Source organism: Halictus rubicundus, chromosome 7, assembly GCF_050948215.1.
Source record: "Halictus rubicundus isolate RS-2024b chromosome 7, iyHalRubi1_principal, whole genome shotgun sequence".
NCBI lineage: Eukaryota > Metazoa > Arthropoda > Insecta > Hymenoptera > Halictidae > Halictus > Halictus rubicundus.
In genome coordinates this window covers 3,613,530-3,632,692 of record NC_135155.1, presented here as the reverse complement: position 1 = coordinate 3,632,692, position 19,163 = coordinate 3,613,530, and the positions used below count along the sequence as shown (strand labels likewise).

The following is a 19,163-nucleotide window of genomic DNA, read 5'->3' as shown; positions in this document are numbered from 1 at the left end:
CAACGCTCCTGGGCATTGTGCGAAGAGCGTAAAGAATTGGCTGCAAACTCAACCATTCCAAACCATGAAATGGCCTGCTCAAAGTCCAGACATAAACCCGATTGGAAATGTCTGGGCATACTTAAAAATAAAGTTACAGAATAAATATAGTGCTCCCCCAACAACGATAACTGATTTGTGGCAAAGAGTGCAGGAACAGTGGTATTCTATTACACGAGAATATTGCGAAAATGTAGTATTAAGTATGCCTGAACGTATTCAGGCAATTATCAAGGTTAAAGGTTCATGGACGAAATATTAAGTGTACGAAAATCTGAAATGTTTCCTCAAAAATAGTTGCGGTGCAAAACCGACTACACGAAAAAAAAATTGTATGAAGCGAAATAATAATATCACAAATGTTAAGTTTGTTTTCAAAAGCCAAAAGATTGTAGATAATACCAAGTATTTTGTTTCTTTTGTATTCTACACACAAATATTGAATAAAAAATTATTTTTGTTAAAATGTCATATGTGTGTTCAGTTTTACTCCTTACTGTATTCCAATAGAAAATTCGGTGGTCGATCACGCGTTCCGATTTTTATTCGATTGCGTTCGATTCGATAAAATTCCGCTTACGTAAGCTGCCCACCATAAATTAAGAATCGTTCGATCAGAAACCTAATCAGACTTCTGCGAAACGAGACGACGAAATGCTTACCGATATCGCCGTTTTACCGGAATCCTCGGATATGATTGAATTTCAACTCGGTCGAAAACAATTCTGACCTCCTCCTGCCTTCCAGCGATTATGAGTTACTTCCGGTCGAGGTGCTCGTTGAACGATGAGGACTTTTAAGACGGCTGTCAACATCGTGCCCCGCAAAATTTAATGCGATTTCATTTCCCGCAAATTGCACTTTGAAAATTAGTATTTCCATTGAATCCGCAGTTTACTTGTGGAAACCTCGTATCAAGAATATTTCGAATGGTTTACGTGAAATCGAGAGAAGACGATATTTATAGCGTTATTTTTACTTTCCAACTAGAGGAGTATTCGTTCTCAAGGTGAAATTCTTCAAATCATAAAAATCGCCTTGGACACGTTGTATACCAAGCTATTAGCGTCAAACACTTAATCTCTTGCCGAAGTTCTTCTGCAAACAACACATTTTGATCCTACCTTTCAGACTGGACATTCAACCTATATTGCATTTAATTGCACAGTGACGTAATATTACAAAGACAATGCCAGTGCTCTCCAAATATCATACGCAAATAATAAAGTAGCATGTTAAAATATAATTAAATTTATTACCATCAATCCTGTGTTCTTCTTAACCCTTCGCTGACAAGTAATCTTCACTATACTAATTCAGAACTGGCTGCAGCATCGTATCACTCAATTACATTCCCATGTGAAGCTTTTCTAACTCGTGTAAATCAATTAAGGAATAGTAGAGTAATTTTTAGACTAATTTGAAAGGCGGTTGATAAGGGAAATTCGTAGATGTTATTTTTTATGCGAGGTTACTGTAACGCGAAACAAAGATATGCAAAAGGAGAATGGTTAACGCACGTTCTGGACCAAAAGGGAGCACTTTGCGCCGGGAAGGGTTGAAAGCAGGGCCGGGGGAATTTCTGGGACAACGTAATAATTTAATAGCTGGCGGATCGTCAACTAATTATGACCGACCGCGGCTAATTATCCTCGAGCCGCATCGAGCGGCGATCAAGGGTCGTCAAGTAGTGGAGGCAAGGGCTCTCGGTATCTACGCCAGTTACCGAGACCCTTTCGTTGTCCTCGTATCGAAGTTTCTCGTTCGGTCTCACGGCGTGCAGCCGAGGCAGTTGCCGTGATAGCGGTACCCTCGACGAATCATCCGTCTGCAACAGAAACCTCGAGATACGTATCACTCCATCTTGGCTAACAACCGAAGATTAACGAGTTGCTTTATCCGCGGACGTCCACCGGTCTCTGCGGTGGATGCGCCCGAGCGTTTGTCCCTACTCTCCGAAGGAATTTCCTGCGGATGTTTGGCCAAGAGAAAGAGAGAAAGCCCACCGCGAATAACGAAGCAACAAAATTGGGGATACGTGGAATACGGTGGAGAGAAACATATCTTCTTTTTTTAAACGAACTGTCGCAAGCGGGACTCGAGTTTTTGTACTCTAGGAGTTTTCCGTGATGCAGTCAAGAGAGAAGGTCAAGAGAGGGGCGGGGGGGAGGAGGAATTAGAAGGTGGAAGGAAGGGGAACAAGAATATTTTTTCAGACACGCTGTCGTAACGAGTCCTCGAGTCTGTCTCGTCGAGGAATCTTCCGTGGACTGGTGTAGAGAAAAAGTCTGTAAAGAGAGCAGACAAAATTAAGGGAAAGGGGGTAAGAAAGGAAGGGCAGAGAGAATATTTTTTAAAACCAACTGCCGTGCACGGGTCCCGGGTTTGTCTCCCCTAGGGATTTCCCGTGGATTGGCCATGAGAAAAATGTCAGTGAGGGAAGTAAAAAAATAAAGGGTGGAAGGGGGAGAGCGAGTAAGAAAAACGAGAGAGAATATCATTTAAAACGAAATATCGCAATTGGGATTCGAGGTTATCTCCTTGAGGATACTTTCTTGTGTTGGTCAAGAGAAATAATCAGCGAGAGCAGCGGAAAATGCAGGGAGTGGTAGGAAGAGGGTGAAGAAGACAGGGGAGGAAAAAACATTTTTTTAAGGCGAACTGTCCTAATCTGGACTCGAATTTATCTCGTCGAGGAATTCCTTGTCTTGGTTAAGAGAAATAATCACTGAGAGCAGTGGAAAAAAACAGGGGTTGCAAGAAAGAGGGAAAGGGAAGGGAAAGAGAATATTTTTTGGAATGCATTGTTGCAGGAGGGTCTCGAGTTTAAATTGTCCAGGGATTTTCTGTGTGCTGGACAAAATAAAAAAGTCAGCAAGCGGAGTAGAAAAAGATAAGGGATGGAGGGTAGAGGGTGACATAGAAAAGTGAGGGAGAATATTTTTTGAAACGAAATATCACAATCGGGATTCGAGTTTACTTCCTCGAACAGTTTTCTGTGCTGGTCAAGAGAAATAGTCGGTGAGAGAAGTGGAAAAAACTAGGGGATGAGAGGAAGAGGGTGAGGCAGAAAAGGGAGAGAGAATATTTTTTTAAATCTTATCGTAATCGGGTCAAGAGGTTGTCCTCTGTACGGATTTTCTGTGGTCTGGATAAGAGAAAAAGTCAGTAAGGGAAGTAAAAAAAATGAAGAAAGGAAAGAGGGTGTGAGAGAAGGGGGAGGAAATACCATTTTTTACAGCGGACTGTTTTAATCGGAATTCGAGTTTGTCTTCTCGAGGAATTTCCTGTGGATTGGTCAAGAGAAAAAGTCAGTACGAGGGGTAGAAAAAATGAAGAGTGTAGGAAAGGGGGTGGAGAAAGAAATATTTTTTAAGACGAACTGTCCTAGTCTGGATTCGAGTTTATCTCCTCGGGGAATTTCCTGTGGATTGGTCAAGAGAAATAGCGAGAGAAGTAGAAAGAGTTGGGAGGTTGTAGGGAGAGGGTGAGAAACAGGGAGGAAATAGAATATTTTGTAAAACGAGTTGGTTGATCCAGGATGGGTCCTATGGGGTACGTTGAAATTGCAAGGAACGCGCTGCTTTAAAGTGCGTTACGCGCTATGGTAGTGCCACTTGGGGCTGCTGGGAAATTAATGTCACTCTCGTGGAGGAGAATGAAGAGATAGAACGGGTAATTTATGGTAGTGTGTCACTTGTTGTTAACGTTGTGATATAATGGAGGCGACGCGCTTTATTTTTCTTCAGTTGGTGCGGGTAGTGGTCATTGATTAGGGGTTGGTGCGTAGGAGGTTCTATAGACATTCTTTTCAACCCTTAATTGCTGACATAGCAATCGTTTATCATATGCGGTGCTTTAAGCTAACTCTGCCATATTAATTACAACTGCACTATTCATGATAATAATTCATGATATTCATGATATTCGCGTTGATACGTATACATCTACAGTATACTGAGTGACATACTTAGAAATGTTTCAAGGTCACATTTTCTATATTTCAAGGTCATCGGGATTTCTTCAGACAAATCAGTGGATTCACATTGACAACATGTAGAAAGGATAAAAATTCTCTGGGATAAGAATTAAAATTTTGTAAAAGTTGACACGTATAAATAATTCTAAGGTGTCTCCGAGGAATCTCGCGCACGATTGTTTTCGCCAGATTTTACCAAATTAGTGCAGTTCGGAGAACTATAAAGTTGCGTGTGTGTACTCTTATTGAAGCTTGTTCGCAGAGTTCGACTTGAATTTATAATACACGCTCCGGTGGGAGAAGGAAGCCGTGTTTATGGTTACTACGAACCAAGCGATTTCAATGCTCGTAGAATCTTCATGGGAATCAGGTTTGTTTATAATTTTGTGGCTCTCGGGCCTCGATAAAACAAAGGGAAACTCGCGTCTTCGTAATCGACATTAACTTCTCGGGTTTACCGTTTAGCAAATAACTTCTTTGAATTTCTTTGTGCTTGTGGCTCCAGACCACAACAATTCTCTTGTTTAAACGACCTTAATGCTGTTTGTTTCGCGAAGCTGAAGATCGTCTCTTAGAACCAGCAGTCGCGACCGAAGATTGAGATCCAAGAAGCACCGTGCGAAACTTCAAATCTGCAAACCACAATATTTAAAATTACGTAACAGATTTATGCGGATTGGGTTGTAGAAAGTAGAGTTGAAAATATAGTTTCTTTTCGTCGAATCTTTGGACGTTTATCGCGCCAAAAAGTGCGTTATAACCGTCTAAAAATTAGATTTCAAGTTGAATGTTGTATTAAAACGTAATTAATCGAAACTGCATCCAAAGAGAGAGTTTTGCAGCTATAAAGAACTTTTACATGAACGGTCCAGCACGTGTTCACATGTTAGGAAAGCTTTTATCTAGAGTTTCGTTTTATAAATGGAAAATGTTGAGACCTGATTTACATTTAATGATCGTTAAAAATCGTACACGCTCAAAGCAAATTCATAATTCTATATTCCACGTGGGGAGATCATGCATGCTATGACGAGACCTCGGGGCAAGCTCGAGTAGCAGTTATATACGAAGCATGATCGTAGCGTGACTGCCGCGTCAATGTAAATCGAACTTAATAGTTTCATTTTCTGCGGTTTGTCGGCGACGCGGTGCGTGTACGCGCGAATAATACGGATGTAATTATCAGGGCAGTTGTAAACCAAGAATGTTGCAACAGTTTTTTCGTTTTGTTTTCTTCTTTTTTTTTTTATCGCTATTGGTCTCCGTAATTAACGATCATCGGCGTTTTACTATGTTCTTTAAGCGTCGTTTTTTCGCATCTTCCAGCGGCGGTTACGAGACTAATAAGTTGGAGCGTTCAGGTGTTCATAACATTTTACAATCGGCAACATAAAAGGATACATTAAACATTTAATTATATAGGAAATGTTTAATTACCTTTTACGTTCCGTCGAATTAACGCGTTCTATCAAGAGGTTTATATCGGATCATCAATCTTTAATGAACGCAGTTAACAGGAATCTATACTTCCTTAATGAGATAACGCTTTCACATTTCTAAAGATCATTTTCGTCTCGAATGGCGGTATTAAAATGTACTTATGTGCGATATTGAAAAGTCTCATGCGCAAGACTTTACTGTTCTTGATTTTATTAATGCAGAGATTTAATAAACATATTTCAAACCAGCCACACGATTATCTTCTCTAACTGTAACGGTGAGAGATGAACCCTCGAATTTTGTCTACATTCTAACATTTAATTTCTAATTTCAATTTTTGGGCAATGAAGGTTTAAAGTTCGAAACTTGTCTGTACAGCTCACGTGTATAATGATTTAAGTGCATTTCCATATAACAAGCGAAAAGATCGATAGGATTACCCCACCAATTTCAATAGACCTTATTTGGAAGTGTCATTTCCTCAGAAATGGATTGCCTGAAATCTTGCCAGGATCGCGTTAACGTTCGAGAGAATGACCGCGTTTAACCCTCATCCGTCCCTCGTGTCAAATTGACCCATCTTTCACGTAAAGTGTAAAGGATGATGTTATTTTGTGATTCGTGGAACAATTGGTCTAAAACTTTGCGTCTTTTATTTTTCTAATTGCTATTCTCAATAGCAAAAGCTGAGGTCGAGAAATGCGAATATGCGAGCAACGTATTGTGCAAATATTTATGACTTTATCCTCGATAAAATAATTTTCAAAATTAATTATTTATCGTTTGATTTGATTCGAAGTTTCGCGTCGATTCGACAGACGAGGGACACGTTAAATTGCAAAAATAAGGGACGGACGAGGATGATGTTTTTTTTTTTATTATTAAGCATTCGAAACCCTTCTGGGTTTATTTCGCTTTACAGGAATAATATAAGCTGGTACAATAATATGAATATAATATGAATAAGAAGAATACAATAATAATACAAGTGAATACAATAACGATGTCCGTTAATACTAAATATGTAGATTGCAATTTTTGAAAAAAGAATGAATACTAAGACAAGCTTCAATATTTGGCTTCGCTATGAGTGTGTCTACATTAAGAGGTAGTTGAATGCCCATGCTAAGTAGGGCATTTGTTAGCTTGCGTCTTTGTGGATTATACAATTCGCATTGCCATATTATGTGATCAAGGGTTTCGCAGTCCCGATTGCATTTGCACTGGCTATCATTGGTAATACCTACTCGCGCTAGTGAAGTAGCCAGGTTATAGTGATCGGAACGCATTCTGTTAACTGTAACAATAAAGTTTCTCCCTAGTTTTAAATGGGCGAACCAGGGAACAGGGCTTTCATTAAAAAATTTTTGAAAGAATTTTTTACCCTTAAAGAAACCTTGGTTTTTTATAACTTCGAAAGTACGATCTTTGGCTTGTTTTTTAAACTTCTCGAATAAATCAGTGTAGGGAACCGCAGGAATATTTACAGTGTTCATTGACGTTACCGACTTAGCTGCCCTGTCCGCATTTTCATTGCCTTGAATTCCGATATGCGACGGAATCCAAAACAATTTAACAAAGCTGTTATGATCATTATTGACCAACAAATTGTATTTTCTTTTGATTTCAAGGATGTATGGGTTGGTTTTAATATCTACTTTGGTGCTTTCCAAAGCCTGGAGCGCGCTGAGAGAGTCCGAGAATATGAGAAAACTGAGATGTTGATGTTCCAGAGCAATATCAAAAGCATCATTTAGGGCAATACATTCTGCGGTGTACACAGATGCAGATGGGTTAATGGAGCGAGTTATTTCAAGGCTAAGTTCAAGACAGATACAAGCCGAACCAACACAATTGGCCCCAGAAATTTTACTACCATCCGTGTAAATAGTGGAGCAGTCACTGATCCCAAATGCATCCTGAAGAATGTTCTGAGCGCTATTTGTGATCTTTATACCAGTACCCAGTTCGGTATCAATTCTGATTGAAGTTATGAAAGTTTTATAATCGTGACAATAGATATTAGTTTCACGAATGTTGGATGCATTGTGCTCTAGAGCAGACGTGAGGCATTTACAGAGCAATCTGCGTTGTCTCGAGGTCCTTTTGCTTTTGTACAAATTATAATAAGTCTCGATGGCTCTGATGGTGAGAGAGTTTCGATTTGTTAAGATCTTGGCCATGAAACAGTAGCATAGCTGGGAAGCGCGCTCTTTAATCAGAGACAGTTTTGACTCTCCTATCAAGATATTAAGTGGAGTAGTTTTTCGGTAGCCTAAGGCAAGCCTAATCGCGGTATTTTGAATACTTTCTAATTTTGCAGTTAGGTATTTTTGAGAGGGGGGAATAGATAAAGGAGCCATAATCTATAGTGGAGCGTATGAAGCTTTTGTACAGCGTGATGAGCGTTTCAGGATCGGAATGAGGATGACGTCTTGGCGATCGACGATCAGACGAATGTTCGTGGGCTGACGGTTGCATCGGCGGTCGAGTGCAACGTTGCGCCGGCCGAGCCGAGGTTCGACCTGGTCCTCGTGCGTGGACAATCCTTCATGGTCGGCCGGTGCCGGGCCGAAGGTGGTCTCGATTCGAAAAGCGAAATTGTCGGGGAGTTGGCGCCGCGCGATCGCTCGACCTCGACGTGCCCTAAGGGCCTTGCAGAGAAATTGCATGCGTAATTACTGGAGCGTGGAGGATACCCGGGCTGCGTTGCGTATCCGTGTTAAGTAAATTAAGCGCCGGCACACAGCCGTGCACCGCGCCACGGATATTGTGTCCCCTTATTCTCTCTACGCATGATACGAGACGTCCTCGAGCACTGGAACCGACTGTGCAAACTACAAACGTCTCGGCGCATCGTACCGGGGACTGCATCGGCTCCGAATCGGATCCGAACACCGATTGGAGAACGGGTTAGTTGATATTTCGAATTGGCAGATGCTCGTAGATATTCTGGCTATGGTTCTCGCTGATCGAATTAGGCGCTTCCGAGTCCCTCGGCGGTTAGTGTGCAAACCGGGTTCACTAAAATACCGTATTTTATTTCTACCATTTTGCAACACGTAAAATCGCGGCGGTTTGTAGAATGCAGTTCTGAAGAAAGTGAATTTTTATCGAATTTCGCTGTCTTAACTATTTTAGTATTATCTTTTGAATTTTCACATTTTATCGGGACAAGTGGACTCGGCTAGCTTGTCTGTTCATTGCTTTCCGATTCTACTTAGGAGACAGAACGCGCGTTTCAGCTGATTTCCAGATTCGCTTTTCCCGTGCAGAATCGTGGTTCTTGTGTCACCGGTTACGAGTCTTGTCGCACCTTCATGGTATATTGTACAGTAACAATAAAAGCCCTCGCATCTGCGCTGCCACCACAGTCGGCAAAACCTGCACCAATTTTCCGCAAGAAAGAAAACCATCGAGCACCCACGCACATCGCTGAAAACACCTCCACTCGCCATTCCGCGGACAGATTTATTAAACCACGCGTCGCAGAACATTCATTCGAGACATTAACCAGTTATGCAACTGTAGCTGCTCATGTTTTTGGCAGGGACCGATCTTTTTACAAAACATGAAGGTAGTTGAATGTTTTTTATGTCCGTCTCTGATCTAGAAACTGCAGAAAAATCGATTTTTCGTTTTTGTTTGCATTTTCTTAAATGGAATCAGCCGATGAGGTACTTTTGTTTGACGCGCCCAGTCTTCGAGAAACTGTAATTCCTACTATTTTCGTTTCAAAAAATTATATTGTATAGTTCAAACAAGAGAAGCTAAAGTTAGGACCGATTAAATAAGAAGGTACGTCCTACTGACATACCTAAAAGTATCTCGGCAAATGTTAGCGAATTTTTCGAAAAGTCCCAGCATGATACTTTCCAGTTCGAAAAGTCAGCTGAACCAACCACTCCCACGATTGGCAACTGACGCGGCGGGTCACTGACTAAACACCCTTCCAGGTGGATTTTCCTCGAGACTCGCACGTGTGTGTCACGGACGGTTCCGTTCTCGCGCGTGAACATGAGCGCGAGTGCGAGCGGAGAGGATCGCGAGCCGTTGAAAGCACGCGTGCACCGAAGAATGTATCGCGCGAGCGGAGCTTGTACATACGCGTGCATTAGCGACCAGTCAGCGTTTTGATCTCCCACCAGTTTCTATTGTGGCGAACGCTGGGACCAGACCGGCAACAGGCCATCCTGGTAGCAGCCAGTCGTTGCCTAGACCTCGAGACCGCCGCGAGTGTTCTTCGGGCCTGTTCAACGATCTCTCTTTCTCTCTTTCTCCCTCTCCTCTTGCCTCACTCTCTCTCTCTCTCTCTCGCGCGCTCTCTCCAGTAGATCGCGATCGCTATGCTGCGAATATTTGTGCAAATTCGACCGAGCGATCTGTGAAAACGAGGACGTTGCTGTACGGGATCTTTTCGGATCAACATTTTAGTTCGTGAAATTCTGCCACGGAACGCCTAACCTCTCTTGCTACCTAGGATTTTCTCCGTGGATACAGTAATTAGAACTCCTTTGTCCTTGTTCGTTTACCAAATGAAAAGGAAATTTTGTATTTATTCTATATCTGCGTTTACTTTAATGTTTGAATGTTGATTAAAGTGTTGAATTTTCATATTCAGTGAACCGTGCTTGAAATCTTTAACAGTCGTTACTTCACGACAAGGGGTTAAACGCTAGAATTTGCTTTATAAATATAACAAGAATGTATTTATTCGAATTTTTTGTGATTTTTATCGTATGGCAAGAGTTCTCGAATAGTTTGTGCATGTGTGCATCTTTGCAATCTCAATAAGCAGTTCCAGTGTTAATAGTGCATACCCTCGTCTGTATATTTTGGAAGGTCTATTGGATTTTTGTAAAAAGTGATTATGTAATTTATTCAGGTTTCTCAAAATTATAGTAGTCAAAATTTGTATTGCGCTATTTCCGAGGAGCGTGCAAGGGTTAAGTTAGATTGTGGGAAATGCGAGAGATAAATCTGATGTTTTCAATTTTTCTTAAGTAAATTTCAATATTTTTTTACGGTTCGACAGCGGACGTGTCAAATGCAGAAATATTCGCAATCTAGTGGTTCCTGGCAGTGTTACCTTGAAATTCGTTGTGCGCAGTGTATCGGTAGCTGTGATTGAATAAAAGTGAGCCAGCCGAGTGCACCGTCGCCTCTGGATTAGTTTGAGGACATGAGACTGCGACCACGGGATGCCACCTTACTGGTAATTGTTCTTGCAACCCCGGCGACAGTTCGGCAGATAATTCTGCTCGACGGGATCGCTTACTCGAGCGTGATCGAAAGCTTAATCGGAAGGGGGTTTGGAAGTTGTGGGTTGTGTATCGAAGTCGATTTACTCCACTCGGAAATCGAGGATCTTCGGTGATATATGACAATGCGATCGTCGGCTTCAGAAGACGGAAAATATAGAACGCGTTCTTTTTCCTAATGTTCTGTCATAATTTTTCTTCTGTGTATTCGTCAACTTTTTATTCGATTGATCTACTTTTAAACAGCGTCTTATATGAAATTAAATTTATAAATGAATCGGGGCACTAAAATTTCAAATTTATAACATTATTATTCTCTCCCTTGTTTCAAACTAATTTTTTAAAATTAGAAAATTGTGTGCTGCGCTCGGGAATTTTTGTATTGTATGAAAAGAAACTTTAAAATGAAGACTACAAGTCAAAAGAGGGGAATTGTGGATTAACATGTATTGTTATTTGAAGAGAGTAGAGTGCTTTGTAGAGTGATGTTTATTTATAATTTTCTCGAATACCTCCGAGGCGTTGATCCAAAGATTCGAGTTGGAAATATAATTTTCGACCGACGCAAAACGCTCGTGTGTGAACGACGTATGTGTATAATCGTCGAACTTCTATAGGATTTCGTTAATTCCCAACCACATCGACCGCATTCCGCAATTTGATTACATTGAATCCCCGCGGCGACTCTATCACGCAAAAGACTGTAGTTTCCGTCTGATGACTGAAGTTAAACTACGTCGGACACAGTTTCGACTTGGATGGGTGGATGACTATCTCGAAACTCTCCGGGGTATTAGCTTCAGTCGATTAAAGGATGTGTACGGGATTACAGCTGCGATTTAACAAATTACTTGACCAGTGTAACGTAAAACCAAGACCGAATAGTACAACAACGTTTTTCTCTTTTATTCTCGAATCAAATGGAAATGCTACTGAAAAATGTAATACACTGAGAATAACTACTACTATTTTCTTACAGAAATCATTTCACTCATTACACTTGTAATTTCTCTCTTACAAAAAAAAAAAAAAAAACAAAATGGAACAAATTGTTCAAATATTTGATGTTTTTATGGCCATACTTCTTAACCAGAAAGAGCAGTCTCGCGCGGAAGCAAATTGCAACGAACATTAGCAACGGAATGATGATCTTCGGTTGCATCGGGGTGCCGGTAACGCCGATTAAAATTCTCACGGAATGATGCATAATATATTCGCGTCTGTCTCCGGCGATTATTCAAAAAGCGCGAGGCGGAACGGCATGGAGCGGCGCGGCGCGGCGCGGGTGGACTCGCGCGGCCGCATCTGCGGCGCAACAGGTGCAGGGATGCATTTGAATAATTGGAACGAACGAGCGAATGGTCACATCGGGGTATCTCGACGGAATCGATCGGCCGCGGTCCAAGTGAATTTCGCCCGCCGAGAAAATCGCAGGTGGCGCGCGCGCGCACGCGCGGGGGCTGTCGACGTCATCGGTCGTTTTATCAAATCGAGCGGGGAGAGAGGGCGGAAAAAATCGCCAGGCGAAAATTATGACGGCGCGTCGCGCGAAATTGCGCATTCCTCCTTCGACCTGTGAAAAGATAATCGAGGGAATTCGGGCTACGCTGATGGCGGCCGGCGGAACCGGGCGGGCCGGTTCCAGTCCAATTTGGAATTTGCTTTGTGGCCAGGTTTCCATGGAACTCAGACAATCCACTGAATCGATCGGCTGCGATGAAAGAGAAACGTCCGGCGAGCGTGGTTGCCTTAAGTTTCAATTAAACGCGTTCGTTACCAACGCCGCGCGTTGAACCACCACGGTTTTGCGTATGACGTATTTTTATAAAAGAGTACCTTGCGTTTAATACGTTACTTATCTGCATCCTTTTCAAGAAATAGAAAGCTTGTTTTTCCTAAAATTTGTAACCTCCTACTTTAACTTTCATCAACTCAATTTTATCGGGAATGCATTATCTCCGTAATCTAGTTGCGACTGAAGGAAAAAGTCACTGAAAAAATTCGAATTTCTATTATAAAAGAATGAATATTCCCTTTTAGAATGCTCTAGTGACTGTTGGACCACCCTGTATTAAAGTGTCGCGGTCCCAGATGAACAGCACGTTTAAACATTTATGGACGTATAAAAGAACTGGAATGAATTATTTCTTTCTGTTGGAACATTGTAGGTTGGTTCAGAACCTCCGGACCAACAACAACATTTTGAAATTTTGAATCCCCTGGCCCGAATTTCACTAATTTCGCACAAATAGAGCGAGTAATATAATTCGAGCGAAATCGATTGTAGCGTACTAACACGAAAGATTGATGAAAGCCGAGCGGTGTTCGATTCACACCGCCGAAGAAAATAGTGGAACCTGTACTACGATTACGGACGTGACTCGCAATTTTAACGGCAAAATCTTGACGTATAGCGTGACCATCGAGCGCTGAACAATTTTTTCTGTAGGAAGTGCGGTGAAAACGTTACATTCTGAAAAAGTATATTTTTTGCACCATAGAACCAGCAATTTCTCGGCGATATTAACGAGCCGATTAATCACAGTATAGCCTGTCATCAATTCAGCTGACAATCCTAAACTACTCTTGTCCGTTCTAATAATTATAATTTCAAATCGACTAAGAACTTTGTTCGCGAAGCTCATCTTTTAACTGTTTCCTTCGCGTTTAGAAATTCGTCAATGTTGAAATGCTGACGAAATTGGATGGAAATAGCTTGTAACACTTGTAAACAAATTTAAAAAATTAGCTATCCGACCGAGAACATAGATTCGTCGACGTTAGGACGACGTTTCTCTCGATTTAGCGATCACGGTGTTGTGTAAACACAATTTTTACGCTTCGAACTTCACAATCGCAAGGCAGATTTGTTATTTACAATTCTCACAAATTTCTGAACTCTATATTTTTCACGAAACCTTGAATAGTCTCAGCGAAAGCTAACCGAAACGAAAGATCAGCTTCGACGTCTCAACGCTTCATCTTGTACCGTCATCATCAAATCGCTGTTGAAAAACAGCGAGGAAGACTCGCCGGAGGTGAAGTTCCACTTGTTTCGAATTCTCTTTGTTTTCTACCGTGCGGGTTGCTTCGGCATCAGGCGGAATGACTGGCAGAGAAAAGAAAAAAGAAGTCGGAGAAAGAGAGTCCCCGGTGCATACAGAAGCTCTAAGCAAGATCCTGTCCCGATGAAAGCCGGGCATTGTCCTTTCGGGGCCCATCATCGGCCCGAAAGTCGACGGGTCCCTCGCGTCGCGACGCAATCACGAAACGGTTCACGACTCGATGACACTCGGGCCACGATTGTTCGTTCCTTGACTTTCACTTCGGCGTGTTCCGTCGGTCACGGCCCGTGACTCGACTCCTCGACAAACTCTTCGGGAACGAACAGCGTCGTGTCGCGTCGCGTCGCGTCGGGTTCGTTGAATCGTCCCGTCGACGTTCCGCGGAGAACGGAAGTGAATCGCCGTACGGTCACGAGCACGCGTCGATCGATCATCGATCCCCCAGGCTGTCGCGTGGACGACGAGAATCCCCGTGATCGAGCGACGAATCGGGATGTGAATGGGTTGACAGAGGCGACGAGGTCGAATCGGGGCAACAATCAGGCTCTCGGAGATCTGCCGCAGCGACGCCACGGGATACCGATGACTGTTGATGTCATCTTATTGGCGGAATCGCGGTCACTTTCCGGACCGTTGTCTCGTGACGGATCGCTTCCGGCCGAGAGGTGGCTCCGCGTTCACGGAAAATTAGATGCCCGCCGGGATTCATTCTGACGTGCCCCCACAATCTGCGCCATTTTGATGCATCGTCGCTATTGTTTCGCTAACGTCTTCGGGAACGGAGGGTAATCGATGATTTAGCTCGAGTTCGTAGTGCACGTCTTTTCTCGCCAACGTGTCCGTGTCCAACTCGTCAAAACAAGCATCGTTTACAGTAGACGTCTGTTATTGTCTATATTATAGTCCTCTTTATACCCAAAAACTTTGCCCGACAAAGTTCTTTCATGTTTTCAAAAACAGCGGGGACACTGGTGTGCTAATATGTACTGGACCACCCTGTACATTGAATGGGATCGACTATAATTTCCGCAAAAAAGTCAAATTAATTTGACACCTATGGTCATTTCAAATTGTAACGTCTCTGTGGATGTTTACAACTAGAATAAGTGAAACAGTAGAAAAATTAAAATGTTTGAAAACACCGATACACTATAATGTATAATTTTGTATACTGTAATGTTTAATTTATAATTTTGACTATAATTTTGTATATCCGCCAAAAAGTCAAATTCATTTGACACCTGTGGCCACTGAAAATTGTAACTAGTCTCTGTGGATGTTTACAACGAGAATAAGTGCAACATGAAACAGTAGAAAAATTAAAATGCTTGAAAACACCGATACACTATAATGTATAATTTTGTATACTGTAATGTTTAATTTATAATTTTGTATATCCGCCAAAAAGTCAAATTCATTTGACACCTGTGGCCACTTAAAATTGTAACTAGTCTCTGTGGATGTTTACAACGAGAATAAGTGCAACATGAAACAGTAAAAAAATAAAAATGTTTGCAAACACCGATACACTGTTTCCAACTTGTTAAAATGATCAAAGGTGTAATGAAATGTCTATGTGGCTCTAATCTCTCATCGTCATCTTAAATATATCTAATTTGTCTTGTATGAAATAATTTGCAACTACATTTTTACAAACCAATTCACAAAATCTATAAATCCTCTTACGTACTCTACTTATTGATTCGCGGGTGTTACAAACGCAGAAACTGGTCCAGTGATAACAAGATAATTATCCCAAAGTGGGGAGGATTATCGAATAGCGAACGACCTTATTTGCTGACGAGATGATTATTAGCTCGTGGCCCGGCGGCAACGGCGCGGGACGAAGATTTCTAACAGAAATAACTCCGTTGAATATTATCCGGGCAATTAGATTCAAAGATCGTTCCGTACCGAGGCGTTTCTTCGTCTCTCGCGACAAATTGAGAGGTCCAATTAGCCCGTCGACGGTCTAGGAAGCGAGAGAGAAAGAGAGAGAGAGTGAGAGAGAGAGAGAGAGAGAGAGACCAAGCAGCAGCGGACTTCGGTAGGAGCCCGGCGACTAATTATACGAGCGAATTAAATCGACCGCGTAAAAACGTCCTTGTGGAAGTGCGCGCGTGCGTGCGTGCGTGCGCTTTGCACGTCCGCGTTCTCATAACCGCGAGCAGAGTCGACGTCGATTTAAATACCCGGGGCTTTGGACGGGGAGCGTGTGTACGCGGGGGCCAATTAGAGGGGTTAATTTCTGAGTGATTTATGGACTAAAAAGGGGAGGTGACCCTGCGCCGCGGACCCCAACGGCCTAGAATTCTTGCGCAATCGGTGTGGCTCGACGCCGATCGTAACAATAGTCGCAAAGTTTGGGATCCAGGACCAAATTCTTGCGTTACAGGGTACCGGAGAATAGTCCGCGCAGCCGTTGCGTAACAGCGAGGAAGAACAAGCTTCGTGTAGTTTTCAGTTAAACTGCATCAGCTTTAGCAAATTTCAGTGGGAACTACTATATTTATTCGCCGTAATCGAGCATACTCGATCCGATCGGACGACCCGCGATAATTAATTCGTCATTCGATCCTGCATAAATCATCCGGCGTTCTTGCCGGAAGCTGATCGACTCGGCTGCACGCCGTCCGCTAAAAATCGCGCAAGAATATTCCCCGGTCATTAACGGATCGAATGACGGTTGCACAAGCACGGATGACCCGTGTCTCGGGCTGAAGCTATAAATTAATATTAATGGCGATAACAGTGGTATCGTAGGAAGCGATTTTTCCGATAAAACTAGCCCTGAATCTTACGTAGCTTTCGATAAACTATACTTATTACTAGACTGTGGATTTTATGCATTTATGACAAACATGAATAGGTGTAAGGCAAGAACAGTAAAAAGATTGAAGGAGTCTAACAATGTCATTATACCATTTTTAATATATAAAAATTATTAACGAGCAAAACAAATTTTCACTTAGCGCCTACAGATTGCTACCGATGTATACAAATTTTATTTTGCATAAAGATCAGCAGTCTACTTATTACAGTATTAGGCGTAGAAATGAGTTTGTTTAAAAAGTGTCACATAAAAATAAGATCAATTCCGCTAGATCCGATTTCTTTCACATATTCTCAAGTCAGAATCCTTGAGATCAACGTTAATCCTCTTATTGAACAGAATATAAATCGAGTGAAATAAAACAGAGTGATATAAAATAAAATGAAATAGTAAAACGGAAGGAATTCGTGTCCACACACCGAATGCTATTCCTTCCATCGAACGTTTCATCGAAGTATCACGATTATTTCGGCAGAGCGCACAGCAAACTCTCGAATATGCAATAATGTGCATACTTTACTCGCGTTTGAATTTAGCCTCGCTGGTTTATTTCGAGGCAGCTCCTTTGTCTTTTTTTTTCCCCCGGCGAATCATTCGGAAACATTGAATTTTGTTTTCGAGCCTAGTGACTCAACACTTGGCAGAAACTTGGTGTGACATCTTATTTCTGTTCTTCGTTGTGTTGCCGCGCACCTTGCATAATTCGTAGGAGGGTCCGACTTGTTCGAGCGGATCGCACGAGTTCGAGTTACCTGAATAGAGGACGTTTCGTAACCGGCAACCGACGAAGAAGACGTTGATACCGAAGGCCAGGTGTACGGGGAACCTGTAAATTGGAAATTTATTGCTTTATTCCGTGGGTTCTTGAACCCTTCACGGCTTCGTGTAATCTAAGCTTGTTTGGCCACTCGAACTGTTAGCGGCGTCCCTTTGAAAAACGACCAATAATTCTTCTTACAGCCTTGGCTGATACTCGATTTTATTTATTCGCTAGTTTTTTTTTTTTATATGGGCGCTACACGGGACTGTTTTATTGGCGAGTTTCGTCAGAGATTAAAATACCTACCTCTCAGACATATCACACTTTTCAATCTCTTCTGTTTGGATCCTTTTGCGGAATAAAAATTGTCTGCGTCAACTGCAAGCAATAGAAACCAAATAAAACGTTGTTCCCCTCTATAATAATTTCAATAGATAATTGACATTCTTTTAATCTTCCTACAATCTTAAATTTCACTTACGCTGTGTTGTTATAAATTCATAAAATCGGCAATCTACCTACGATCAAGTGGGATAACATTAGTCACAAAATAACTCACTTTGCTGACTTTAGCTCGGACGATAATTATATGTAAAAGAGAGTGTCATTGAAATTGTTGGCCTCGGTCCTAGTCTTCTGTAGATAAAACCTGCATTTATGAGCAAACCGAGCCGAAGCAATTTATATAACTTAATCAAAGTACACTAAAAACGTGGAGTTTCAAATTAGTGAAAATGAAGCAAGAAAATCTTTGTTCGGGTTCAAAACCCGATTACGAAGAAGCGATTTTTCCACCTTCGAAACTGAAATATTCGAAGGAGGCGCGTTTAGGCGAAATACCCTGTACGCTATCGTCGGACGCAGAGCTCGTCGAAGGTCGATGCGCTCTCGATTCGATAATTTTCCGCAATTTGCGTGCGATCGACGGTAAACGAAAGAATTTCATCGTCGCGTTTCACTCGAGCGGACTCCGTGGCTGGTCTTTTCCCAACGAATCGTCGTCGTCGTAATTACCGTCCGACATTCCCGCATGTCTGCGGGCATACTTACAGCGGAGCCGACATCCTTGGTCGCATAACTGCGGCCGTGATTCTTGAAATTGTTAGAGCACCGGCGCATTCTGTAACGCCGCCGAATTCGTTGTTTTTTCGGCGCGGCTCGGGTCCGCGCGCGCGCGCGCTTTGCGCCTCGCCTAATTTCTCGCTGGATTTGTCACGGCTTGCTAGCCGGTAGCAATGGCCAATTGGCGTCTCTAGTCCGGGACAAGGATGACCAGTTGGCCGAGGTCCAACAGGCTTCGCCGATTTTTCTGGAAGATTCTCCCGAGCTGCCTGTGTAGCGTTCGCATGATCTCGGTGAGGCGAGCTCGCCGTTCTCTCCCCTTGTTTACGAATGATATTTTCTCTCCGGCTAGTCGCAAATTCTAGCCGGGCTTAACTTGGATTTGCGATCGTTCTGCGACTCCACAAATCGCGTTTCCACTCAATTTAATACTGCATAAACTGCTCGAAGACGGATTGTAAATTAACTTTGGGCTACAGAGTAACATTGTCGAAGAGGAAGAGCTGTTGTCGCAGTTAGAGCTTCATGCGCTTATGGCATTCGCGGAACACAGGAGCATTTTTACGTTCGCAATCAGTTACGATTAGACTGTGGATTTTATGAACATTTAACGAATTTATTAAACACATTCGAAGAATTTCAAAAAATATTGATTAAAATGATTCAGACCACAAATTGGGAATTTGAGAATTTGCCATGAAAATCTGCAGTCTAGGTATGTTGT

At 42.3% G+C, this 19,163-nt stretch overlaps 1 protein-coding gene and 1 long non-coding RNA gene across 10 annotated transcripts in view; both read left to right on the top strand.

The window, feature by feature from the left end:
- Fhos (Formin homology 2 domain containing) overlaps window positions 1-19,163 on the top strand; it is a 390,895-nt gene that overhangs the window by 241,665 nt on the left and 130,067 nt on the right. The gene's annotated exons all lie outside the window — the stretch shown is intronic.
- Window positions 9,671-16,150, top strand: LOC143355986 (uncharacterized). The gene is made up of 3 exons (XR_013082599.1): window positions 9,671-9,957; window positions 10,494-10,673; window positions 15,509-16,150. It is a non-coding gene; the product is annotated as an uncharacterized LOC143355986 (long non-coding RNA).